This window comes from Pleurodeles waltl, unplaced genomic scaffold, assembly GCF_031143425.1.
Source record: "Pleurodeles waltl isolate 20211129_DDA unplaced genomic scaffold, aPleWal1.hap1.20221129 scaffold_107, whole genome shotgun sequence".
Lineage (NCBI taxonomy): Eukaryota > Metazoa > Chordata > Amphibia > Caudata > Salamandridae > Pleurodeles > Pleurodeles waltl.
This window is the reverse complement of record NW_027149815.1, coordinates 650,519-674,357: the sequence shown is the minus strand read 5'-3', so window position 1 is coordinate 674,357 and position 23,839 is coordinate 650,519. Positions and strand designations below refer to the sequence as shown.

At 43.6% G+C, this 23,839-nt stretch overlaps 31 non-coding genes across 31 annotated transcripts; 23 read left to right on the top strand and 8 right to left on the bottom strand.

Annotated features, from left to right (window-relative positions):
• Positions 1-138: 138 nt before the first annotated feature.
• TRNAA-AGC (transfer RNA alanine (anticodon AGC)) lies at positions 139-210 on the top strand. Its single transcript has one exon. It is a non-coding gene; the product is annotated as a tRNA-Ala (tRNA).
• Positions 211-996: 786 nt separating this feature from the next.
• Positions 997-1,082, top strand: TRNAY-GUA (transfer RNA tyrosine (anticodon GUA)). Its single transcript is given in 2 exon segments — positions 997-1,033; positions 1,047-1,082. It is a non-coding gene; the product is annotated as a tRNA-Tyr (tRNA).
• Positions 1,083-2,274: 1,192 nt separating this feature from the next.
• On the top strand, positions 2,275-2,346 carry TRNAA-AGC (transfer RNA alanine (anticodon AGC)). Its single transcript has one exon. It is a non-coding gene; the product is annotated as a tRNA-Ala (tRNA).
• A 786-nt stretch (positions 2,347-3,132) lies between these two features.
• On the top strand, positions 3,133-3,218 carry TRNAY-GUA (transfer RNA tyrosine (anticodon GUA)). The gene is given in 2 exon segments: positions 3,133-3,169; positions 3,183-3,218. It is a non-coding gene; the product is annotated as a tRNA-Tyr (tRNA).
• Positions 3,219-3,663: 445 nt separating this feature from the next.
• Positions 3,664-3,736, bottom strand: TRNAM-CAU (transfer RNA methionine (anticodon CAU)). The gene has a single exon. It is a non-coding gene; the product is annotated as a tRNA-Met (tRNA).
• Positions 3,737-4,410: 674 nt separating this feature from the next.
• TRNAA-AGC (transfer RNA alanine (anticodon AGC)) lies at positions 4,411-4,482 on the top strand. The gene has a single exon. It is a non-coding gene; the product is annotated as a tRNA-Ala (tRNA).
• A 786-nt stretch (positions 4,483-5,268) lies between these two features.
• Positions 5,269-5,354, top strand: TRNAY-GUA (transfer RNA tyrosine (anticodon GUA)). Its single transcript is given in 2 exon segments — positions 5,269-5,305; positions 5,319-5,354. It is a non-coding gene; the product is annotated as a tRNA-Tyr (tRNA).
• A 445-nt stretch (positions 5,355-5,799) lies between these two features.
• Positions 5,800-5,872, bottom strand: TRNAM-CAU (transfer RNA methionine (anticodon CAU)). Its single transcript has one exon. It is a non-coding gene; the product is annotated as a tRNA-Met (tRNA).
• A 674-nt stretch (positions 5,873-6,546) lies between these two features.
• On the top strand, positions 6,547-6,618 carry TRNAA-AGC (transfer RNA alanine (anticodon AGC)). The gene has a single exon. It is a non-coding gene; the product is annotated as a tRNA-Ala (tRNA).
• A 786-nt stretch (positions 6,619-7,404) lies between these two features.
• Positions 7,405-7,490, top strand: TRNAY-GUA (transfer RNA tyrosine (anticodon GUA)). Its single transcript is given in 2 exon segments — positions 7,405-7,441; positions 7,455-7,490. It is a non-coding gene; the product is annotated as a tRNA-Tyr (tRNA).
• A 445-nt stretch (positions 7,491-7,935) lies between these two features.
• TRNAM-CAU (transfer RNA methionine (anticodon CAU)) lies at positions 7,936-8,008 on the bottom strand. Its single transcript has one exon. It is a non-coding gene; the product is annotated as a tRNA-Met (tRNA).
• Positions 8,009-8,682: 674 nt separating this feature from the next.
• On the top strand, positions 8,683-8,754 carry TRNAA-AGC (transfer RNA alanine (anticodon AGC)). The gene has a single exon. It is a non-coding gene; the product is annotated as a tRNA-Ala (tRNA).
• Positions 8,755-9,540: 786 nt separating this feature from the next.
• TRNAY-GUA (transfer RNA tyrosine (anticodon GUA)) lies at positions 9,541-9,626 on the top strand. The gene is given in 2 exon segments: positions 9,541-9,577; positions 9,591-9,626. It is a non-coding gene; the product is annotated as a tRNA-Tyr (tRNA).
• A 445-nt stretch (positions 9,627-10,071) lies between these two features.
• Positions 10,072-10,144, bottom strand: TRNAM-CAU (transfer RNA methionine (anticodon CAU)). The gene has a single exon. It is a non-coding gene; the product is annotated as a tRNA-Met (tRNA).
• A 674-nt stretch (positions 10,145-10,818) lies between these two features.
• TRNAA-AGC (transfer RNA alanine (anticodon AGC)) lies at positions 10,819-10,890 on the top strand. Its single transcript has one exon. It is a non-coding gene; the product is annotated as a tRNA-Ala (tRNA).
• A 786-nt stretch (positions 10,891-11,676) lies between these two features.
• TRNAY-GUA (transfer RNA tyrosine (anticodon GUA)) lies at positions 11,677-11,762 on the top strand. Its single transcript is given in 2 exon segments — positions 11,677-11,713; positions 11,727-11,762. It is a non-coding gene; the product is annotated as a tRNA-Tyr (tRNA).
• Positions 11,763-12,207: 445 nt separating this feature from the next.
• TRNAM-CAU (transfer RNA methionine (anticodon CAU)) lies at positions 12,208-12,280 on the bottom strand. The gene has a single exon. It is a non-coding gene; the product is annotated as a tRNA-Met (tRNA).
• Positions 12,281-12,954: 674 nt separating this feature from the next.
• Positions 12,955-13,026, top strand: TRNAA-AGC (transfer RNA alanine (anticodon AGC)). The gene has a single exon. It is a non-coding gene; the product is annotated as a tRNA-Ala (tRNA).
• Positions 13,027-13,812: 786 nt separating this feature from the next.
• TRNAY-GUA (transfer RNA tyrosine (anticodon GUA)) lies at positions 13,813-13,898 on the top strand. The gene is given in 2 exon segments: positions 13,813-13,849; positions 13,863-13,898. It is a non-coding gene; the product is annotated as a tRNA-Tyr (tRNA).
• Positions 13,899-14,343: 445 nt separating this feature from the next.
• Positions 14,344-14,416, bottom strand: TRNAM-CAU (transfer RNA methionine (anticodon CAU)). The gene has a single exon. It is a non-coding gene; the product is annotated as a tRNA-Met (tRNA).
• A 674-nt stretch (positions 14,417-15,090) lies between these two features.
• TRNAA-AGC (transfer RNA alanine (anticodon AGC)) lies at positions 15,091-15,162 on the top strand. The gene has a single exon. It is a non-coding gene; the product is annotated as a tRNA-Ala (tRNA).
• Positions 15,163-15,948: 786 nt separating this feature from the next.
• On the top strand, positions 15,949-16,034 carry TRNAY-GUA (transfer RNA tyrosine (anticodon GUA)). The gene is given in 2 exon segments: positions 15,949-15,985; positions 15,999-16,034. It is a non-coding gene; the product is annotated as a tRNA-Tyr (tRNA).
• Positions 16,035-16,479: 445 nt separating this feature from the next.
• Positions 16,480-16,552, bottom strand: TRNAM-CAU (transfer RNA methionine (anticodon CAU)). The gene has a single exon. It is a non-coding gene; the product is annotated as a tRNA-Met (tRNA).
• A 674-nt stretch (positions 16,553-17,226) lies between these two features.
• Positions 17,227-17,298, top strand: TRNAA-AGC (transfer RNA alanine (anticodon AGC)). Its single transcript has one exon. It is a non-coding gene; the product is annotated as a tRNA-Ala (tRNA).
• Positions 17,299-18,084: 786 nt separating this feature from the next.
• On the top strand, positions 18,085-18,170 carry TRNAY-GUA (transfer RNA tyrosine (anticodon GUA)). The gene is given in 2 exon segments: positions 18,085-18,121; positions 18,135-18,170. It is a non-coding gene; the product is annotated as a tRNA-Tyr (tRNA).
• A 445-nt stretch (positions 18,171-18,615) lies between these two features.
• TRNAM-CAU (transfer RNA methionine (anticodon CAU)) lies at positions 18,616-18,688 on the bottom strand. The gene has a single exon. It is a non-coding gene; the product is annotated as a tRNA-Met (tRNA).
• A 674-nt stretch (positions 18,689-19,362) lies between these two features.
• Positions 19,363-19,434, top strand: TRNAA-AGC (transfer RNA alanine (anticodon AGC)). The gene has a single exon. It is a non-coding gene; the product is annotated as a tRNA-Ala (tRNA).
• A 786-nt stretch (positions 19,435-20,220) lies between these two features.
• TRNAY-GUA (transfer RNA tyrosine (anticodon GUA)) lies at positions 20,221-20,306 on the top strand. Its single transcript is given in 2 exon segments — positions 20,221-20,257; positions 20,271-20,306. It is a non-coding gene; the product is annotated as a tRNA-Tyr (tRNA).
• Positions 20,307-21,498: 1,192 nt separating this feature from the next.
• TRNAA-AGC (transfer RNA alanine (anticodon AGC)) lies at positions 21,499-21,570 on the top strand. The gene has a single exon. It is a non-coding gene; the product is annotated as a tRNA-Ala (tRNA).
• A 786-nt stretch (positions 21,571-22,356) lies between these two features.
• Positions 22,357-22,442, top strand: TRNAY-GUA (transfer RNA tyrosine (anticodon GUA)). The gene is given in 2 exon segments: positions 22,357-22,393; positions 22,407-22,442. It is a non-coding gene; the product is annotated as a tRNA-Tyr (tRNA).
• A 1,192-nt stretch (positions 22,443-23,634) lies between these two features.
• On the top strand, positions 23,635-23,706 carry TRNAA-AGC (transfer RNA alanine (anticodon AGC)). The gene has a single exon. It is a non-coding gene; the product is annotated as a tRNA-Ala (tRNA).
• Positions 23,707-23,839: the final 133 nt, after the last annotated feature.

Below are 23,839 nucleotides of genomic sequence, written 5' to 3'. Positions count from 1 at the left end.
GGTGCTAGAAAATCCAGCTGTAAATCATATGGAATTCCACACCTGACGCTTCCCATTCCAGTGTCATATGTGGTGAATGTACATTCAATAGAATTCCAGGTTTCCATGCGTGGAGCAAGGTCTCCCTCTACAGGATGTGGGGATGTAGCTCAGTGGTAGAGCGCATGCTTAGCATGTATGAGGCCCCGGGTTCAATCCCCGGCATCTCCAGCTTTTCGCCATGCTAATCTTGCCTTTTGACAGATAGCTAGGCTGGCATCATGAGTAAGGAAGTGAGATGTCATGCAGCTGGTGCCAGAACCCCACTTTCTTCGCCTTGCAAAACCTTTTGAAATGGGGCTATCTCATTTCCCGTGTTTATAGAAAAAAATAATCTTGCTTCCTTAAGAAACCAAAGTGGTGATTTATCTTGGCATTCTTAGTATAGAAAACGGGCACAGCTGTCTTGGTCATTTATTTGAATTCTTCCTCTAAACCAGAGACTCTTACCAGAAGGTTTAAGAAAAACAGAATGTTTTCTTCATCCTAATCCCTTCTGAATGGTCCATTAATCTACTGGTTTTGCTTTTCCAGTTCCTTTCACAGAAGCATTAAAAATGCATGTTCTTCATGCTCCGTACGGAGTAATGACTCTCCTAACTTTCTGTCCTTTCCTTCATGTTCCCATGCTGTCATCCTTTTGCCAGAAATGCTTCCAAAGGGCTGTGGATTCCTCGGCCCCATGCCCTTTCAGGAAAACTCCTTTCTGTAGGATTTCTAATTCTAGGTCCCCTGCTTTCCTTCACGCCAGCACAGCACATTCAGGTAGGTAAGCAGTCCCCCTTTATGGTGATAAGATGTAGCTGAGAATGCACTCTAGGAAGTGGCAATTTGTAGAGCAAGCTGCAGGTCATATTCATGATTTTCAAGATTAGACTGCAGTACTCCCACCCCACTCCCGCCGCAACCATTATTGAAAGAAAGATGAATGCAGCATGGAAAGCTGTACTGCCTAATCCTCCGATAGCTCAGTTGGGAGAGCGGAGGACTGTAGTGGAGAAACAGAAATCCTTAGGTCGCTGGTTCAAATCCGGCTCGGAGGAGTTTCCCCTTTTTTGTTTTCCATAGCTGCTTTCTCTCTTGTTAAAACATTATGTGCCCCTCTGATTGAGAAACATTTCCCTAGCTCCAAATAAATGCTAGGACAGAAGGGTAGACTTCTTCTGCTTTCCAATGAAATTGACCACATAGTCATTTCTGAGGGATGTTGGAAGAGAAATAAACAAGGACCTGCAGATCAGAATTCATTCCAAAGCCTTGACTAAATATATGAAGGCACTTGGAAGACTTCCAGTTTCATTGTACCAAGGTAGATGTTTCGGCAGCCGAACCAGCTAAAACTCACCTACAATGAGTGGCCATGGATATGAAAGAGGGAATCTACAAAGACACCAACTCCTTAAAACTGAGCAAGATGCAATGTGGAGGAATAGTTTACAGATTTGGAGAAAATCTGAGATGTTTCTCTTGACAAAAGAAACACTGCAATGCCCTCTCTGAGGATGGAACTCAGGACCTTCAGATTATGAGACTGACGCGCTGCCTACTGCGCTAAGAAGGCTGCTTGAAACCGCTAACAAATGCGTCTACACACCATGAAGAGGGAAGGTAGCAAAAATGCTGTTCTCATGTTGGAATATCAATACACTTCGGTTGCCTCGCTGGATTAAAATCGTCTGCAGTTATAATGGTCAGAAGACTGCTCTTTCCCAGTGCTTAAACCCACACCCCATACATTTAGCCATGCAAAAGAAATCAGGGCATACCATTCACCTCTCTAAGAAAGATCGTGCCATTTTTTCCTCCACATAACTGAGAATGAAATGGACTAAAACCCAGAATTAACATGCCGCCCCTAGCCGTAGATGCATCTAGATCTCAACACTGTACATGCTAATGTAACATAGCTGTGTGTCCTGCAAAAAGAGCAGGGGTACCTTAAGTCATCTCACAAGATGTGGAAACAGCACTCAACCATATCCTTCTTTGATGTATCCTGAACCAGTTGCCTTGAATACTCTGGCTTTTTTCGATTGCATCTAGCTGTTGTGTGTGGGGAATTATTCATTCTAGAGTCAACCTTATTCCATAAAAAACGGTGCTAGAAAATCCAGCTGTAAATCATATGGAATTCCACACCTGACGCTTCCCATTCCAGTGTCATATGTGGTGAATGTACATTCAATAGAATTCCAGGTTTCCATGCGTGGAGCAAGGTCTCCCTCTACAGGATGTGGGGATGTAGCTCAGTGGTAGAGCGCATGCTTAGCATGTATGAGGCCCCGGGTTCAATCCCCGGCATCTCCAGCTTTTCGCCATGCTAATCTTGCCTTTTGACAGATAGCTAGGCTGGCATCATGAGTAAGGAAGTGAGATGTCATGCAGCTGGTGCCAGAACCCCACTTTCTTCGCCTTGCAAAACCTTTTGAAATGGGGCTATCTCATTTCCCGTGTTTATAGAAAAAAATAATCTTGCTTCCTTAAGAAACCAAAGTGGTGATTTATCTTGGCATTCTTAGTATAGAAAACGGGCACAGCTGTCTTGGTCATTTATTTGAATTCTTCCTCTAAACCAGAGACTCTTACCAGAAGGTTTAAGAAAAACAGAATGTTTTCTTCATCCTAATCCCTTCTGAATGGTCCATTAATCTACTGGTTTTGCTTTTCCAGTTCCTTTCACAGAAGCATTAAAAATGCATGTTCTTCATGCTCCGTACGGAGTAATGACTCTCCTAACTTTCTGTCCTTTCCTTCATGTTCCCATGCTGTCATCCTTTTGCCAGAAATGCTTCCAAAGGGCTGTGGATTCCTCGGCCCCATGCCCTTTCAGGAAAACTCCTTTCTGTAGGATTTCTAATTCTAGGTCCCCTGCTTTCCTTCACGCCAGCACAGCACATTCAGGTAGGTAAGCAGTCCCCCTTTATGGTGATAAGATGTAGCTGAGAATGCACTCTAGGAAGTGGCAATTTGTAGAGCAAGCTGCAGGTCATATTCATGATTTTCAAGATTAGACTGCAGTACTCCCACCCCACTCCCGCCGCAACCATTATTGAAAGAAAGATGAATGCAGCATGGAAAGCTGTACTGCCTAATCCTCCGATAGCTCAGTTGGGAGAGCGGAGGACTGTAGTGGAGAAACAGAAATCCTTAGGTCGCTGGTTCAAATCCGGCTCGGAGGAGTTTCCCCTTTTTTGTTTTCCATAGCTGCTTTCTCTCTTGTTAAAACATTATGTGCCCCTCTGATTGAGAAACATTTCCCTAGCTCCAAATAAATGCTAGGACAGAAGGGTAGACTTCTTCTGCTTTCCAATGAAATTGACCACATAGTCATTTCTGAGGGATGTTGGAAGAGAAATAAACAAGGACCTGCAGATCAGAATTCATTCCAAAGCCTTGACTAAATATATGAAGGCACTTGGAAGACTTCCAGTTTCATTGTACCAAGGTAGATGTTTCGGCAGCCGAACCAGCTAAAACTCACCTACAATGAGTGGCCATGGATATGAAAGAGGGAATCTACAAAGACACCAACTCCTTAAAACTGAGCAAGATGCAATGTGGAGGAATAGTTTACAGATTTGGAGAAAATCTGAGATGTTTCTCTTGACAAAAGAAACACTGCAATGCCCTCTCTGAGGATCGAACTCAGGACCTTCAGATTATGAGACTGACGCGCTGCCTACTGCGCTAAGAAGGCTGCTTGAAACCGCTAACAAATGCGTCTACACACCATGAAGAGGGAAGGTAGCAAAAATGCTGTTCTCATGTTGGAATATCAATACACTTCGGTTGCCTCGCTGGATTAAAATCGTCTGCAGTTATAATGGTCAGAAGACTGCTCTTTCCCAGTGCTTAAACCCACACCCCATACATTTAGCCATGCAAAAGAAATCAGGGCATACCATTCACCTCTCTAAGAAAGATCGTGCCATTTTTTCCTCCACATAACTGAGAATGAAATGGACTAAAACCCAGAATTAACATGCCGCCCCTAGCCGTAGATGCATCTAGATCTCAACACTGTACATGCTAATGTAACATAGCTGTGTGTCCTGCAAAAAGAGCAGGGGTACCTTAAGTCATCTCACAAGATGTGGAAACAGCACTCAACCATATCCTTCTTTGATGTATCCTGAACCAGTTGCCTTGAATACTCTGGCTTTTTTCGATTGCATCTAGCTGTTGTGTGTGGGGAATTATTCATTCTAGAGTCAACCTTATTCCATAAAAAACGGTGCTAGAAAATCCAGCTGTAAATCATATGGAATTCCACACCTGACGCTTCCCATTCCAGTGTCATATGTGGTGAATGTACATTCAATAGAATTCCTGGTTTCCATGCGTGGAGCAAGGTCTCCCTCTACAGGATGTGGGGATGTAGCTCAGTGGTAGAGCGCATGCTTAGCATGTATGAGGCCCCGGGTTCAATCCCCGGCATCTCCAGCTTTTCGCCATGCTAATCTTGCCTTTTGACAGATAGCTAGGCTGGCATCATGAGTAAGGAAGTGAGATGTCATGCAGCTGGTGCCAGAACCCCACTTTCTTCGCCTTGCAAAACCTTTTGAAATGGGGCTATCTCATTTCCCGTGTTTATAGAAAAAAATAATCTTGCTTCCATAAGAAACCAAAGTGGTGATTTATCTTGGCATTCTTAGTATAGAAAACGGGCACAGCTGTCTTGGTCATTTATTTGAATTCTTCCTCTAAACCAGAGACTCTTACCAGAAGGTTTAAGAAAAACAGAATGTTTTCTTCATCCTAATCCCTTCTGAATGGTCCATTAATCTACTGGTTTTGCTTTTCCAGTTCCTTTCACAGAAGCATTAAAAATGCATGTTCTTCATGCTCCGTACGGAGTAATGACTCTCCTAACTTTCTGTCCTTTCCTTCATGTTCCCATGCTGTCATCCTTTTGCCAGAAATGCTTCCAAAGGGCTGTGGATTCCTCGGCCCCATGCCCTTTCAGGAAAACTCCTTTCTGTAGGATTTCTAATTCTAGGTCCCCTGCTTTCCTTCACGCCAGCACAGCACATTCAGGTAGGTAAGCAGTCCCCCTTTATGGTGATAAGATGTAGCTGAGAATGCACTCTAGGAAGTGGCAATTTGTAGAGCAAGCTGCAGGTCATATTCATGATTTTCAAGATTAGACTGCAGTACTCCCACCCCACTCCCGCCGCAACCATTATTGAAAGAAAGATGAATGCAGCATGGAAAGCTGTACTGCCTAATCCTCCGATAGCTCAGTTGGGAGAGCGGAGGACTGTAGTGGAGAAACAGAAATCCTTAGGTCGCTGGTTCAAATCCGGCTCGGAGGAGTTTCCCCTTTTTTGTTTTCCATAGCTGCTTTCTCTCTTGTTAAAACATTATGTGCCCCTCTGATTGAGAAACATTTCCCTAGCTCCAAATAAATGCTAGGACAGAAGGGTAGACTTCTTCTGCTTTCCAATGAAATTGACCACATAGTCATTTCTGAGGGATGTTGGAAGAGAAATAAACAAGGACCTGCAGATCAGAATTCATTCCAAAGCCTTGACTAAATATATGAAGGCACTTGGAAGACTTCCAGTTTCATTGTACCAAGGTAGATGTTTCGGCAGCCGAACCAGCTAAAACTCACCTACAATGAGTGGCCATGGATATGAAAGAGGGAATCTACAAAGACACCAACTCCTTAAAACTGAGCAAGATGCAATGTGGAGGAATAGTTTACAGATTTGGAGAAAATCTGAGATGTTTCTCTTGACAAAAGAAACACTGCAATGCCCTCTCTGAGGATCGAACTCAGGACCTTCAGATTATGAGACTGACGCGCTGCCTACTGCGCTAAGAAGGCTGCTTGAAACCGCTAACAAATGCGTCTACACACCATGAAGAGGGAAGGTAGCAAAAATGCTGTTCTCATGTTAGAATATCAATACACTTCGGTTTCCTCGCTGGATTAAAATCGTCTGCAGTTATAATGGTCAGAAGACTGCTCTTTCCCAGTGCTTAAACCCACACCCCATACATTTAGCCATGCAAAAGAAATCAGGGCATACCATTCACCTCTCTAAGAAAGATCGTGCCATTTTTTCCTCCACATAACTGAGAATGAAATGGACTAAAACCCAGAATTAACATGCCGCCCCTAGCCGTAGATGCATCTAGATCTCAACACTGTACATGCTAATGTAACATAGCTGTGTGTCCTGCAAAAAGAGCAGGGGTACCTTAAGTCATCTCACAAGATGTGGAAACAGCACTCAACCATATCCTTCTTTGATGTATCCTGAACCAGTTGCCTTGAATACTCTGGCTTTTTTCGATTGCATCTAGCTGTTGTGTGTGGGGAATTATTCATTCTAGAGTCAACCTTATTCCATAAAAAACGGTGCTAGAAAATCCAGCTGTAAATCATATGGAATTCCACACCTGACGCTTCCCATTCCAGTGTCATATGTGGTGAATGTACATTCAATAGAATTCCAGGTTTCCATGCGTGGAGCAAGGTCTCCCTCTACAGGATGTGGGGATGTAGCTCAGTGGTAGAGCGCATGCTTAGCATGTATGAGGCCCCGGGTTCAATCCCCGGCATCTCCAGCTTTTCGCCATGCTAATCTTGCCTTTTGACAGATAGCTAGGCTGGCATCATGAGTAAGGAAGTGAGATGTCATGCAGCTGGTGCCAGAACCCCACTTTCTTCGCCTTGCAAAACCTTTTGAAATGGGGCTATCTCATTTCCCGTGTTTATAGAAAAAAATAATCTTGCTTCCATAAGAAACCAAAGTGGTGATTTATCTTGGCATTCTTAGTATAGAAAACGGGCACAGCTGTCTTGGTCATTTATTTGAATTCTTCCTCTAAACCAGAGACTCTTACCAGAAGGTTTAAGAAAAACAGAATGTTTTCTTCATCCTAATCCCTTCTGAATGGTCCATTAATCTACTGGTTTTGCTTTTCCAGTTCCTTTCACAGAAGCATTAAAAATGCATGTTCTTCATGCTCCGTACGGAGTAATGACTCTCCTAACTTTCTGTCCTTTCCTTCATGTTCCCATGCTGTCATCCTTTTGCCAGAAATGCTTCCAAAGGGCTGTGGATTCCTCGGCCCCATGCCCTTTCAGGAAAACTCCTTTCTGTAGGATTTCTAATTCTAGGTCCCCTGCTTTCCTTCACGCCAGCACAGCACATTCAGGTAGGTAAGCAGTCCCCCTTTATGGTGATAAGATGTAGCTGAGAATGCACTCTAGGAAGTGGCAATTTGTAGAGCAAGCTGCAGGTCATATTCATGATTTTCAAGATTAGACTGCAGTACTCCCACCCCACTCCCGCCGCAACCATTATTGAAAGAAAGATGAATGCAGCATGGAAAGCTGTACTGCCTAATCCTCCGATAGCTCAGTTGGGAGAGCGGAGGACTGTAGTGGAGAAACAGAAATCCTTAGGTCGCTGGTTCAAATCCGGCTCGGAGGAGTTTCCCCTTTTTTGTTTTCCATAGCTGCTTTCTCTCTTGTTAAAACATTATGTGCCCCTCTGATTGAGAAACATTTCCCTAGCTCCAAATAAATGCTAGGACAGAAGGGTAGACTTCTTCTGCTTTCCAATGAAATTGACCACATAGTCATTTCTGAGGGATGTTGGAAGAGAAATAAACAAGGACCTGCAGATCAGAATTCATTCCAAAGCCTTGACTAAATATATGAAGGCACTTGGAAGACTTCCAGTTTCATTGTACCAAGGTAGATGTTTCGGCAGCCGAACCAGCTAAAACTCACCTACAATGAGTGGCCATGGATATGAAAGAGGGAATCTACAAAGACACCAACTCCTTAAAACTGAGCAAGATGCAATGTGGAGGAATAGTTTACAGATTTGGAGAAAATCTGAGATGTTTCTCTTGACAAAAGAAACACTGCAATGCCCTCTCTGAGGATCGAACTCAGGACCTTCAGATTATGAGACTGACGCGCTGCCTACTGCGCTAAGAAGGCTGCTTGAAACCGCTAACAAATGCGTCTACACACCATGAAGAGGGAAGGTAGCAAAAATGCTGTTCTCATGTTGGAATATCAATACACTTCAGTTGCCTCGCTGGATTAAAATCGTCTGCAGTTATAATGGTCAGAAGACTGCTCTTTCCCAGTGCTTAAACCCACACCCCATACATTTAGCCATGCAAAAGAAATCAGGGCATACCATTCACCTCTCTAAGAAAGATCGTGCCATTTTTTCCTCCACATAACTGAGAATGAAATGGACTAAAACCCAGAATTAACATGCCGCCCCTAGCCGTAGATGCATCTAGATCTCAACACTGTACATGCTAATGTAACATAGCTGTGTGTCCTGCAAAAAGAGCAGGGGTACCTTAAGTCATCTCACAAGATGTGGAAACAGCACTCAACCATATCCTTCTTTGATGTATCCTGAACCAGTTGCCTTGAATACTCTGGCTTTTTTCGATTGCATCTAGCTGTTGTGTGTGGGGAATTATTCATTCTAGAGTCAACCTTATTCCATAAAAAACGGTGCTAGAAAATCCAGCTGTAAATCATATGGAATTCCACACCTGACGCTTCCCATTCCAGTGTCATATGTGGTGAATGTACATTCAATAGAATTCCTGGTTTCCATGCGTGGAGCAAGGTCTCCCTCTACAGGATGTGGGGATGTAGCTCAGTGGTAGAGCGCATGCTTAGCATGTATGAGGCCCCGGGTTCAATCCCCGGCATCTCCAGCTTTTCGCCATGCTAATCTTGCCTTTTGACAGATAGCTAGGCTGGCATCATGAGTAAGGAAGTGAGATGTCATGCAGCTGGTGCCAGAACCCCACTTTCTTCGCCTTGCAAAACCTTTTGAAATGGGGCTATCTCATTTCCCGTGTTTATAGAAAAAAATAATCTTGCTTCCATAAGAAACCAAAGTGGTGATTTATCTTGGCATTCTTAGTATAGAAAACGGGCACAGCTGTCTTGGTCATTTATTTGAATTCTTCCTCTAAACCAGAGACTCTTACCAGAAGGTTTAAGAAAAACAGAATGTTTTCTTCATCCTAATCCCTTCTGAATGGTCCATTAATCTACTGGTTTTGCTTTTCCAGTTCCTTTCACAGAAGCATTAAAAATGCATGTTCTTCATGCTCCGTACGGAGTAATGACTCTCCTAACTTTCTGTCCTTTCCTTCATGTTCCCATGCTGTCATCCTTTTGCCAGAAATGCTTCCAAAGGGCTGTGGATTCCTCGGCCCCATGCCCTTTCAGGAAAACTCCTTTCTGTAGGATTTCTAATTCTAGGTCCCCTGCTTTCCTTCACGCCAGCACAGCACATTCAGGTAGGTAAGCAGTCCCCCTTTATGGTGATAAGATGTAGCTGAGAATGCACTCTAGGAAGTGGCAATTTGTAGAGCAAGCTGCAGGTCATATTCATGATTTTCAAGATTAGACTGCAGTACTCCCACCCCACTCCCGCCGCAACCATTATTGAAAGAAAGATGAATGCAGCATGGAAAGCTGTACTGCCTAATCCTCCGATAGCTCAGTTGGGAGAGCGGAGGACTGTAGTGGAGAAACAGAAATCCTTAGGTCGCTGGTTCAAATCCGGCTCGGAGGAGTTTCCCCTTTTTTGTTTTCCATAGCTGCTTTCTCTCTTGTTAAAACATTATGTGCCCCTCTGATTGAGAAACATTTCCCTAGCTCCAAATAAATGCTAGGACAGAAGGGTAGACTTCTTCTGCTTTCCAATGAAATTGACCACATAGTCATTTCTGAGGGATGTTGGAAGAGAAATAAACAAGGACCTGCAGATCAGAATTCATTCCAAAGCCTTGACTAAATATATGAAGGCACTTGGAAGACTTCCAGTTTCATTGTACCAAGGTAGATGTTTCGGCAGCCGAACCAGCTAAAACTCACCTACAATGAGTGGCCATGGATATGAAAGAGGGAATCTACAAAGACACCAACTCCTTAAAACTGAGCAAGATGCAATGTGGAGGAATAGTTTACAGATTTGGAGAAAATCTGAGATGTTTCTCTTGACAAAAGAAACACTGCAATGCCCTCTCTGAGGATCGAACTCAGGACCTTCAGATTATGAGACTGACGCGCTGCCTACTGCGCTAAGAAGGCTGCTTGAAACCGCTAACAAATGCGTCTACACACCATGAAGAGGGAAGGTAGCAAAAATGCTGTTCTCATGTTAGAATATCAATACACTTCGGTTGCCTCGCTGGATTAAAATCGTCTGCAGTTATAATGGTCAGAAGACTGCTCTTTCCCAGTGCTTAAACCCACACCCCATACATTTAGCCATGCAAAAGAAATCAGGGCATACCATTCACCTCTCTAAGAAAGATCGTGCCATTTTTTCCTCCACATAACTGAGAATGAAATGGACTAAAACCCAGAATTAACATGCCGCCCCTAGCCGTAGATGCATCTAGATCTCAACACTGTACATGCTAATGTAACATAGCTGTGTGTCCTGCAAAAAGAGCAGGGGTACCTTAAGTCATCTCACAAGATGTGGAAACAGCACTCAACCATATCCTTCTTTGATGTATCCTGAACCAGTTGCCTTGAATACTCTGGCTTTTTTCGATTGCATCTAGCTGTTGTGTGTGGGGAATTATTCATTCTAGAGTCAACCTTATTCCATAAAAAACGGTGCTAGAAAATCCAGCTGTAAATCATATGGAATTCCACACCTGACGCTTCCCATTCCAGTGTCATATGTGGTGAATGTACATTCAATAGAATTCCAGGTTTCCATGCGTGGAGCAAGGTCTCCCTCTACAGGATGTGGGGATGTAGCTCAGTGGTAGAGCGCATGCTTAGCATGTATGAGGCCCCGGGTTCAATCCCCGGCATCTCCAGCTTTTCGCCATGCTAATCTTGCCTTTTGACAGATAGCTAGGCTGGCATCATGAGTAAGGAAGTGAGATGTCATGCAGCTGGTGCCAGAACCCCACTTTCTTCGCCTTGCAAAACCTTTTGAAATGGGGCTATCTCATTTCCCGTGTTTATAGAAAAAAATAATCTTGCTTCCATAAGAAACCAAAGTGGTGATTTATCTTGGCATTCTTAGTATAGAAAACGGGCACAGCTGTCTTGGTCATTTATTTGAATTCTTCCTCTAAACCAGAGACTCTTACCAGAAGGTTTAAGAAAAACAGAATGTTTTCTTCATCCTAATCCCTTCTGAATGGTCCATTAATCTACTGGTTTTGCTTTTCCAGTTCCTTTCACAGAAGCATTAAAAATGCATGTTCTTCATGCTCCGTACGGAGTAATGACTCTCCTAACTTTCTGTCCTTTCCTTCATGTTCCCATGCTGTCATCCTTTTGCCAGAAATGCTTCCAAAGGGCTGTGGATTCCTCGGCCCCATGCCCTTTCAGGAAAACTCCTTTCTGTAGGATTTCTAATTCTAGGTCCCCTGCTTTCCTTCACGCCAGCACAGCACATTCAGGTAGGTAAGCAGTCCCCCTTTATGGTGATAAGATGTAGCTGAGAATGCACTCTAGGAAGTGGCAATTTGTAGAGCAAGCTGCAGGTCATATTCATGATTTTCAAGATTAGACTGCAGTACTCCCACCCCACTCCCGCCGCAACCATTATTGAAAGAAAGATGAATGCAGCATGGAAAGCTGTACTGCCTAATCCTCCGATAGCTCAGTTGGGAGAGCGGAGGACTGTAGTGGAGAAACAGAAATCCTTAGGTCGCTGGTTCAAATCCGGCTCGGAGGAGTTTCCCCTTTTTTGTTTTCCATAGCTGCTTTCTCTCTTGTTAAAACATTATGTGCCCCTCTGATTGAGAAACATTTCCCTAGCTCCAAATAAATGCTAGGACAGAAGGGTAGACTTCTTCTGCTTTCCAATGAAATTGACCACATAGTCATTTCTGAGGGATGTTGGAAGAGAAATAAACAAGGACCTGCAGATCAGAATTCATTCCAAAGCCTTGACTAAATATATGAAGGCACTTGGAAGACTTCCAGTTTCATTGTACCAAGGTAGATGTTTCGGCAGCCGAACCAGCTAAAACTCACCTACAATGAGTGGCCATGGATATGAAAGAGGGAATCTACAAAGACACCAACTCCTTAAAACTGAGCAAGATGCAATGTGGAGGAATAGTTTACAGATTTGGAGAAAATCTGAGATGTTTCTCTTGACAAAAGAAACACTGCAATGCCCTCTCTGAGGATCGAACTCAGGACCTTCAGATTATGAGACTGACGCGCTGCCTACTGCGCTAAGAAGGCTGCTTGAAACCGCTAACAAATGCGTCTACACACCATGAAGAGGGAAGGTAGCAAAAATGCTGTTCTCATGTTGGAATATCAATACACTTCGGTTGCCTCGCTGGATTAAAATCGTCTGCAGTTATAATGGTCAGAAGACTGCTCTTTCCCAGTGCTTAAACCCACACCCCATACATTTAGCCATGCAAAAGAAATCAGGGCATACCATTCACCTCTCTAAGAAAGATCGTGCCATTTTTTCCTCCACATAACTGAGAATGAAATGGACTAAAACCCAGAATTAACATGCCGCCCCTAGCCGTAGATGCATCTAGATCTCAACACTGTACATGCTAATGTAACATAGCTGTGTGTCCTGCAAAAAGAGCAGGGGTACCTTAAGTCATCTCACAAGATGTGGAAACAGCACTCAACCATATCCTTCTTTGATGTATCCTGAACCAGTTGCCTTGAATACTCTGGCTTTTTTCGATTGCATCTAGCTGTTGTGTGTGGGGAATTATTCATTCTAGAGTCAACCTTATTCCATAAAAAACGGTGCTAGAAAATCCAGCTGTAAATCATATGGAATTCCACACCTGACGCTTCCCATTCCAGTGTCATATGTGGTGAATGTACATTCAATAGAATTCCAGGTTTCCATGCGTGGAGCAAGGTCTCCCTCTACAGGATGTGGGGATGTAGCTCAGTGGTAGAGCGCATGCTTAGCATGTATGAGGCCCCGGGTTCAATCCCCGGCATCTCCAGCTTTTCGCCATGCTAATCTTGCCTTTTGACAGATAGCTAGGCTGGCATCATGAGTAAGGAAGTGAGATGTCATGCAGCTGGTGCCAGAACCCCACTTTCTTCGCCTTGCAAAACCTTTTGAAATGGGGCTATCTCATTTCCCGTGTTTATAGAAAAAAATAATCTTGCTTCCATAAGAAACCAAAGTGGTGATTTATCTTGGCATTCTTAGTATAGAAAACGGGCACAGCTGTCTTGGTCATTTATTTGAATTCTTCCTCTAAACCAGAGACTCTTACCAGAAGGTTTAAGAAAAACAGAATGTTTTCTTCATCCTAATCCCTTCTGAATGGTCCATTAATCTACTGGTTTTGCTTTTCCAGTTCCTTTCACAGAAGCATTAAAAATGCATGTTCTTCATGCTCCGTACGGAGTAATGACTCTCCTAACTTTCTGTCCTTTCCTTCATGTTCCCATGCTGTCATCCTTTTGCCAGAAATGCTTCCAAAGGGCTGTGGATTCCTCGGCCCCATGCCCTTTCAGGAAAACTCCTTTCTGTAGGATTTCTAATTCTAGGTCCCCTGCTTTCCTTCACGCCAGCACAGCACATTCAGGTAGGTAAGCAGTCCCCCTTTATGGTGATAAGATGTAGCTGAGAATGCACTCTAGGAAGTGGCAATTTGTAGAGCAAGCTGCAGGTCATATTCATGATTTTCAAGATTAGACTGCAGTACTCCCACCCCACTCCCGCCGCAACCATTATTGAAAGAAAGATGAATGCAGCATGGAAAGCTGTACTGCCTAATCCTCCGATAGCTCAGTTGGGAGAGCGGAGGACTGTAGTGGAGAAACAGAAATCCTTAGGTCGCTGGTTCAAATCCGGCTCGGAGGAGTTTCCCCTTTTTTGTTTTCCATAGCTGCTTTCTCTCTTGTTAAAACATTATGTGCCCCTCTGATTGAGAAACATTTCCCTAGCTCCAAATAAATGCTAGGACAGAAGGGTAGACTTCTTCTGCTTTCCAATGAAATTGACCACATAGTCATTTCTGAGGGATGTTGGAAGAGAAATAAACAAGGACCTGCAGATCAGAATTCATTCCAAAGCCTTGACTAAATATATGAAGGCACTTGGAAGACTTCCAGTTTCATTGTACCAAGGTAGATGTTTCGGCAGCCGAACCAGCTAAAACTCACCTACAATGAGTGGCCATGGATATGAAAGAGGGAATCTACAAAGACACCAACTCCTTAAAACTGAGCAAGATGCAATGTGGAGGAATAGTTTACAGATTTGGAGAAAATCTGAGATGTTTCTCTTGACAAAAGAAACACTGCAATGCCCTCTCTGAGGATCGAACTCAGGACCTTCAGATTATGAGACTGACGCGCTGCCTACTGCGCTAAGAAGGCTGCTTGAAACCGCTAACAAATGCGTCTACACACCATGAAGAGGGAAGGTAGCAAAAATGCTGTTCTCATGTTGGAATATCAATACACTTCGGTTGCCTCGCTGGATTAAAATCGTCTGCAGTTATAATGGTCAGAAGACTGCTCTTTCCCAGTGCTTAAACCCACACCCCATACATTTAGCCATGCAAAAGAAATCAGGGCATACCATTCACCTCTCTAAGAAAGATCGTGCCATTTTTTCCTCCACATAACTGAGAATGAAATGGACTAAAACCCAGAATTAACATGCCGCCCCTAGCCGTAGATGCATCTAGATCTCAACACTGTACATGCTAATGTAACATAGCTGTGTGTCCTGCAAAAAGAGCAGGGGTACCTTAAGTCATCTCACAAGATGTGGAAACAGCACTCAACCATATCCTTCTTTGATGTATCCTGAACCAGTTGCCTTGAATACTCTGGCTTTTTTCGATTGCATCTAGCTGTTGTGTGTGGGGAATTATTCATTCTAGAGTCAACCTTATTCCATAAAAAACGGTGCTAGAAAATCCAGCTGTAAATCATATGGAATTCCACACCTGACGCTTCCCATTCCAGTGTCATATGTGGTGAATGTACATTCAATAGAATTCCAGGTTTCCATGCGTGGAGCAAGGTCTCCCTCTACAGGATGTGGGGATGTAGCTCAGTGGTAGAGCGCATGCTTAGCATGTATGAGGCCCCGGGTTCAATCCCCGGCATCTCCAGCTTTTCGCCATGCTAATCTTGCCTTTTGACAGATAGCTAGGCTGGCATCATGAGTAAGGAAGTGAGATGTCATGCAGCTGGTGCCAGAACCCCACTTTCTTCGCCTTGCAAAACCTTTTGAAATGGGGCTATCTCATTTCCCGTGTTTATAGAAAAAAATAATCTTGCTTCCATAAGAAACCAAAGTGGTGATTTATCTTGGCATTCTTAGTATAGAAAACGGGCACAGCTGTCTTGGTCATTTATTTGAATTCTTCCTCTAAACCAGAGACTCTTACCAGAAGGTTTAAGAAAAACAGAATGTTTTCTTCATCCTAATCCCTTCTGAATGGTCCATTAATCTACTGGTTTTGCTTTTCCAGTTCCTTTCACAGAAGCATTAAAAATGCATGTTCTTCATGCTCCGTACGGAGTAATGACTCTCCTAACTTTCTGTCCTTTCCTTCATGTTCCCATGCTGTCATCCTTTTGCCAGAAATGCTTCCAAAGGGCTGTGGATTCCTCGGCCCCATGCCCTTTCAGGAAAACTCCTTTCTGTAGGATTTCTAATTCTAGGTCCCCTGCTTTCCTTCACGCCAGCACAGCACATTCAGGTAGGTAAGCAGTCCCCCTTTATGGTGATAAGATGTAGCTGAGAATGCACTCTAGGAAGTGGCAATTTGTAGAGCAAGCTGCAGGTCATATTCATGATTTTCAAGATTAGACTGCAGTACTCCCACCCCACTCCCGCCGCAACCATTATTGAAAGAAAGATGAATGCAGCATGGAAAGCTGTACTGCCTAATCCTCCGATAGCTCAGTTGGGAGAGCGGAGGACTGTAGTGGAGAAACAGAAATCCTTAGGTCGCTGGTTCAAATCCGGCTCGGAGGAGTTTCCCCTTTTTTGTTTTCCATAGCTGCTTTCTCTCTTGTTAAAACATTATGTGCCCCTCTGATTGAGAAACATTTCCCTAGCTCCAAATAAATGCTAGGACAGAAGGGTAGACTTCTTCTGCTTTCCAATGAAATTGACCACATAGTCATTTCTGAGGGATGTTGGAAGAGAAATAAACAAGGACCTGCAGATCAGAATTCATTCCAAAGCCTTGACTAAATATATGAAGGCACTTGGAAGACTTCCAGTTTCATTGTACCAAGGTAGATGTTTCGGCAGCCGAACCAGCTAAAACTCACCTACAATGAGTGGCCATGGATATGAAAGAGGGAATCTACAAAGACACCAACTCCTTAAAACTGAGCAAGATGCAATGTGGAGGAATAGTTTACAGATTTGGAGAAAATCTGAGATGTTTCTCTTGACAAAAGAAACACTGCAATGCCCTCTCTGAGGATCGAACTCAGGACCTTCAGATTATGAGACTGACGCGCTGCCTACTGCGCTAAGAAGGCTGCTTGAAACCGCTAACAAATGCGTCTACACACCATGAAGAGGGAAGGTAGCAAAAATGCTGTTCTCATGTTGGAATATCAATACACTTCAGTTGCCTCGCTGGATTAAAATCGTCTGCAGTTATAATGGTCAGAAGACTGCTCTTTCCCAGTGCTTAAACCCACACCCCATACATTTAGCCATGCAAAAGAAATCAGGGCATACCATTCACCTCTCTAAGAAAGATCGTGCCATTTTTTCCTCCACATAACTGAGAATGAAATGGACTAAAACCCAGAATTAACATGCCGCCCCTAGCCGTAGATGCATCTAGATCTCAACACTGTACATGCTAATGTAACATAGCTGTGTGTCCTGCAAAAAGAGCAGGGGTACCTTAAGTCATCTCACAAGATGTGGAAACAGCACTCAACCATATCCTTCTTTGATGTATCCTGAACCAGTTGCCTTGAATACTCTGGCTTTTTTCGATTGCATCTAGCTGTTGTGTGTGGGGAATTATTCATTCTAGAGTCAACCTTATTCCATAAAAAACGGTGCTAGAAAATCCAGCTGTAAATCATATGGAATTCCACACCTGACGCTTCCCATTCCAGTGTCATATGTGGTGAATGTACATTCAATAGAATTCCTGGTTTCCATGCGTGGAGCAAGGTCTCCCTCTACAGGATGTGGGGATGTAGCTCAGTGGTAGAGCGCATGCTTAGCATGTATGAGGCCCCGGGTTCAATCCCCGGCATCTCCAGCTTTTCGCCATGCTAATCTTGCCTTTTGACAGATAGCTAGGCTGGCATCATGAGTAAGGAAGTGAGATGTCATGCAGCTGGTGCCAGAACCCCACTTTCTTCGCCTTGCAAAACCTTTTGAAATGGGGCTATCTCATTTCCCGTGTTTATAGAAAAAAATAATCTTGCTTCCATAAGAAACCAAAGTGGTGATTTATCTTGGCATTCTTAGTATAGAAAACGGGCACAGCTGTCTTGGTCATTTATTTGAATTCTTCCTCTAAACCAGAGACTCTTACCAGAAGGTTTAAGAAAAACAGAATGTTTTCTTCATCCTAATCCCTTCTGAATGGTCCATTAATCTACTGGTTTTGCTTTTCCAGTTCCTTTCACAGAAGCATTAAAAATGCATGTTCTTCATGCTCCGTACGGAGTAATGACTCTCCTAACTTTCTGTCCTTTCCTTCATGTTCCCATGCTGTCATCCTTTTGCCAGAAATGCTTCCAAAGGGCTGTGGATTCCTCGGCCCCATGCCCTTTCAGGAAAACTCCTTTCTGTAGGATTTCTAATTCTAGGTCCCCTGCTTTCCTTCACGCCAGCACAGCACATTCAGGTAGGTAAGCAGTCCCCCTTTATGGTGATAAGATGTAGCTGAGAATGCACTCTAGGAAGTGGCAATTTGTAGAGCAAGCTGCAGGTCATATTCATGATTTTCAAGATTAGACTGCAGTACTCCCACCCCACTCCCGCCGCAACCATTATTGAAAGAAAGATGAATGCAGCATGGAAAGCTGTACTGCCTAATCCTCCGATAGCTCAGTTGGGAGAGCGGAGGACTGTAGTGGAGAAACAGAAATCCTTAGGTCGCTGGTTCAAATCCGGCTCGGAGGAGTTTCCCCTTTTTTGTTTTCCATAGCTGCTTTCTCTCTTGTTAAAACATTATGTGCCCCTCTGATTGAGAAACATTTCCCTAGCTCCAAATAAATGCTAGGAGAGAAGGGTAGACTTCTTCTGCTTTCCAATGAAATTGACCACATAGTCATTTCTGAGGGATGTTGGAAGAGAAATAAACAAGGACCTGCAGATCAGAATTCATTCCAAAGCCTTGACTAAATATATGAAGGCACTTGGAAGACTTCCAGTTTCATTGTACCAAGGTAGATGTTTCGGCAGCCGAACCAGCTAAAACTCACCTACAATGAGTGGCCATGGATATGAAAGAGGGAATCTACAAAGACACCAACTCCTTAAAACTGAGCAAGATGCAATGTGGAGGAATAGTTTACAGATTTGGAGAAAATCTGAGATGTTTCTCTTGACAAAAGAAACACTGCAATGCCCTCTCTGAGGATCGAACTCAGGACCTTCAGATTATGAGACTGACGCGCTGCCTACTGCGCTAAGAAGGCTGCTTGAAACCGCTAACAAATGCGTCTACACACCATGAAGAGGGAAGGTAGCAAAAATGCTGTTCTCATGTTGGAATATCAATACACTTCGGTTGCCTCGCTGGATTAAAATCGTCTGCAGTTATAATGGTCAGAAGACTGCTCTTTCCCAGTGCTTAAACCCACACCCCATACATTTAGCCATGCAAAAGAAATCAGGGCATACCATTCACCTCTCTAAGAAAGATCGTGCCATTTTTTCCTCCACATAACTGAGAATGAAATGGACTAAAACCCAGAATTAACATGCCGCCCCTAGCCGTAGATGCATCTAGATCTCAACACTGTACATGCTAATGTAACATAGCTGTGTGTCCTGCAAAAAGAGCAGGGGTACCTTAAGTCATCTCACAAGATGTGGAAACAGCACTCAACCATATCCTTCTTTGATGTATCCTGAACCAGTTGCCTTGAATACTCTGGCTTTTTTCGATTGCATCTAGCTGTTGTGTGTGGGGAATTATTCATTCTAGAGTCAACCTTATTCCATAAAAAACGGTGCTAGAAAATCCAGCTGTAAATCATATGGAATTCCACACCTGACGCTTCCCATTCCAGTGTCATATGTGGTGAATGTACATTCAATAGAATTCCAGGTTTCCATGCGTGGAGCAAGGTCTCCCTCTACAGGATGTGGGGATGTAGCTCAGTGGTAGAGCGCATGCTTAGCATGTATGAGGCCCCGGGTTCAATCCCCGGCATCTCCAGCTTTTCGCCATGCTAATCTTGCCTTTTGACAGATAGCTAGGCTGGCATCATGAGTAAGGAAGTGAGATGTCATGCAGCTGGTGCCAGAACCCCACTTTCTTCGCCTTGCAAAACCTTTTGAAATGGGGCTATCTCATTTCCCGTGTTTATAGAAAAAAATAATCTTGCTTCCATAAGAAACCAAAGTGGTGATTTATCTTGGCATTCTTAGTATAGAAAACGGGCACAGCTGTCTTGGTCATTTATTTGAATTCTTCCTCTAAACCAGAGACTCTTACCAGAAGGTTTAAGAAAAACAGAATGTTTTCTTCATCCTAATCCCTTCTGAATGGTCCATTAATCTACTGGTTTTGCTTTTCCAGTTCCTTTCACAGAAGCATTAAAAATGCATGTTCTTCATGCTCCGTACGGAGTAATGACTCTCCTAACTTTCTGTCCTTTCCTTCATGTTCCCATGCTGTCATCCTTTTGCCAGAAATGCTTCCAAAGGGCTGTGGATTCCTCGGCCCCATGCCCTTTCAGGAAAACTCCTTTCTGTAGGATTTCTAATTCTAGGTCCCCTGCTTTCCTTCACGCCAGCACAGCACATTCAGGTAGGTAAGCAGTCCCCCTTTATGGTGATAAGATGTAGCTGAGAATGCACTCTAGGAAGTGGCAATTTGTAGAGCAAGCTGCAGGTCATATTCATGATTTTCAAGATTAGACTGCAGTACTCCCACCCCACTCCCGCCGCAACCATTATTGAAAGAAAGATGAATGCAGCATGGAAAGCTGTACTGCCTAATCCTCCGATAGCTCAGTTGGGAGAGCGGAGGACTGTAGTGGAGAAACAGAAATCCTTAGGTCGCTGGTTCAAATCCGGCTCGGAGGAGTTTCCCCTTTTTTGTTTTCCATAGCTGCTTTCTCTCTTGTTAAAACATTATGTGCCCCTCTGATTGAGAAACATTTCCCTAGCTCCAAATAAATGCTAGGACAGAAGGGTAGACTTCTTCTGCTTTCCAATGAAATTGACCACATAGTCATTTCTGAGGGATGTTGGAAGAGAAATAAACAAGGACCTGCAGATCAGAATTCATTCCAAAGCCTTGACTAAATATATGAAGGCACTTGGAAGACTTCCAGTTTCATTGTACCAAGGTAGATGTTTCGGCAGCCGAACCAGCTAAAACTCACCTACAATGAGTGGCCATGGATATGAAAGAGGGAATCTACAAAGACACCAACTCCTTAAAACTGAGCAAGATGCAATGTGGAGGAATAGTTTACAGATTTGGAGAAAATCTGAGATGTTTCTCTTGACAAAAGAAACACTGCAATGCCCTCTCTGAGGATGGAACTCAGGACCTTCAGATTATGAGACTGACGCGCTGCCTACTGCGCTAAGAAGGCTGCTTGAAACCGCTAACAAATGCGTCTACACACCATGAAGAGGGAAGGTAGCAAAAATGCTGTTCTCATGTTGGAATATCAATACACTTCGGTTGCCTCGCTGGATTAAAATCGTCTGCAGTTATAATGGTCAGAAGACTGCTCTTTCCCAGTGCTTAAACCCACACCCCATACATTTAGCCATGCAAAAGAAATCAGGGCATACCATTCACCTCTCTAAGAAAGATCGTGCCATTTTTTCCTCCACATAACTGAGAATGAAATGGACTAAAACCCAGAATTAACATGCCGCCCCTAGCCGTAGATGCATCTAGATCTCAACACTTTACATGCTAATGTAACATAGCTGTGTGTCCTGCAAAAAGAGCAGGGGTACCTTAAGTCATCTCACAAGATGTGGAAACAGCACTCAACCATATCCTTCTTTGATGTATCCTGAACCAGTTGCCTTGAATACTCTGGCTTTTTTCGATTGCATCTAGCTGTTGTGTGTGGGGAATTATTCATTCTAGAGTCAACCTTATTCCATAAAAAACGGTGCTAGAAAATCCAGCTGTAAATCATATGGAATTCCACACCTGACGCTTCCCATTCCAGTGTCATATGTGGTGAATGTACATTCAATAGAATTCCAGGTTTCCATGCGTGGAGCAAGGTCTCCCTCTACAGGATGTGGGGATGTAGCTCAGTGGTAGAGCGCATGCTTAGCATGTATGAGGCCCCGGGTTCAATCCCCGGCATCTCCAGCTTTTCGCCATGCTAATCTTGCCTTTTGACAGATAGCTAGGCTGGCATCATGAGTAAGGAAGTGAGATGTCATGCAGCTGGTGCCAGAACCCCACTTTCTTCGCCTTGCAAAACCTTTTGAAATGGGGCTATCTCATTTCCCGTGTTTATAGAAAAAAATAATCTTGCTTCCATAAGAAACCAAAGTGGTGATTTATCTTGGCATTCTTAGTATAGAAAACGGGCACAGCTGTCTTGGTCATTTATTTGAATTCTTCCTCTAAACCAGAGACTCTTACCAGAAGGTTTAAGAAAAACAGAATGTTTTCTTCATCCTAATCCCTTCTGAATGGTCCATTAATCTACTGGTTTTGCTTTTCCAGTTCCTTTCACAGAAGCATTCAAAATGCATGTTCTTCATGCTCCGTACGGAGTAATGACTCTCCTAACTTTCTGTCCTTTCCTTCATGTTCCCATGCTGTCATCCTTTTGCCAGAAATGCTTCCAAAGGGCTGTGGATTCCTCGGCCCCATGCCCTTTCAGGAAAACTCCTTTCTGTAGGATTTCTAATTCTAGGTCCCCTGCTTTCCTTCACGCCAGCACAGCACATTCAGGTAGGTAAGCAGTCCCCCTTTATGGTGATAAGATGTAGCTGAGAATGCACTCTAGGAAGTGGCAATTTGTAGAGCAAGCTGCAGGTCATATTCATGATTTTCAAGATTAGACTGCAGTACTCCCACCCCACTCCCGCCGCAACCATTATTGAAAGAAAGATGAATGCAGCATGGAAAGCTGTACTGCCTAATCCTCCGATAGCTCAGTTGGGAGAGCGGAGGACTGTAGTGGAGAAACAGAAATCCTTAGGTCGCTGGTTCAAATCCGGCTCGGAGGAGTTTCCCCTTTTTTGTTTTCCATAGCTGCTTTCTCTCTTGTTAAAACATTATGTGCCCCTCTGATTGAGAAACATTTCCCTAGCTCCAAATAAATGCTAGGACAGAAGGGTAGACTTCTTCTGCTTTCCAATGAAATTGACCACATAGTCATTTCTGAGGGATGTTGGAAGAGAAATAAACAAGGACCTGCAGATCAGAATTCATTCCAAAGCCTTGACTAAATATATGAAGGCACTTGGAAGACTTCCAGTTTCATTGTACCAAGGTAGATGTTTCGGCAGCCGAACCAGCTAAAACTCACCTACAATGAGTGGCCATGGATATGAAAGAGGGAATCTACAAAGACACCAACTCCTTAAAACTGAGCAAGATGCAATGTGGAGGAATAGTTTACAGATTTGGAGAAAATCTGAGATGTTTCTCTTGACAAAAGAAACACTGCAATGCCCTCTCTGAGGATGGAACTCAGGACCTTCAGATTATGAGACTGACGCGCTGCCTACTGCGCTAAGAAGGCTGCTTGAAACCGCTAACAAATGCGTCTACACACCATGAAGAGGGAAGGTAGCAAAAATGCTGTTCTCATGTTGGAATATCAATACACTTCGGTTGCCTCGCTGGATTAAAATCGTCTGCAGTTATAATGGTCAGAAGACTGCTCTTTCCCAGTGCTTAAACCCACACCCCATACATTTAGCCATGCAAAAGAAATCAGGGCATACCATTCACCTCTCTAAGAAAGATCGTGCCATTTTTTCCTCCACATAACTGAGAATGAAATGGACTAAAACCCAGAATTAACATGCCGCCCCTAGCCGTAGATGCATCTAGATCTCAACACTGTACATGCTAATGTAACATAGCTGTGTGTCCTGCAAAAAGAGCAGGGGTACCTTAAGTCATCTCACAAGATGTGGAAACAGCACTCAACCATATCCTTCTTTGATGTATCCTGAACCAGTTGCCTTGAATACTCTGGCTTTTTTCGATTGCATCTAGCTGTTGTGTGTGGGGAATTATTCATTCTAGAGTCAACCTTATTCCATAAAAAACGGTGCTAGAAAATCCAGCTGTAAATCATATGGAATTCCACACCTGACGCTTCCCATTCCAGTGTCATATGTGGTGAATGTACATTCAATAGAATTCCAGGTTTCCATGCGTGGAGCAAGGTCTCCCTCTACAGGATGTGGGGATGTAGCTCAGTGGTAGAGCGCATGCTTAGCATGTATGAGGCCCCGGGTTCAATCCCCGGCATCTCCAGCTTTTCGCCATGCTAATCTTGCCTTTTGACAGATAGCTAGGCTGGCATCATGAGTAAGGAAGTGAGATGTCATGCAGCTGGTGCCAGAACCCCACTTTCTTCGCCTTGCAAAACCTTTTGAAATGGGGCTAT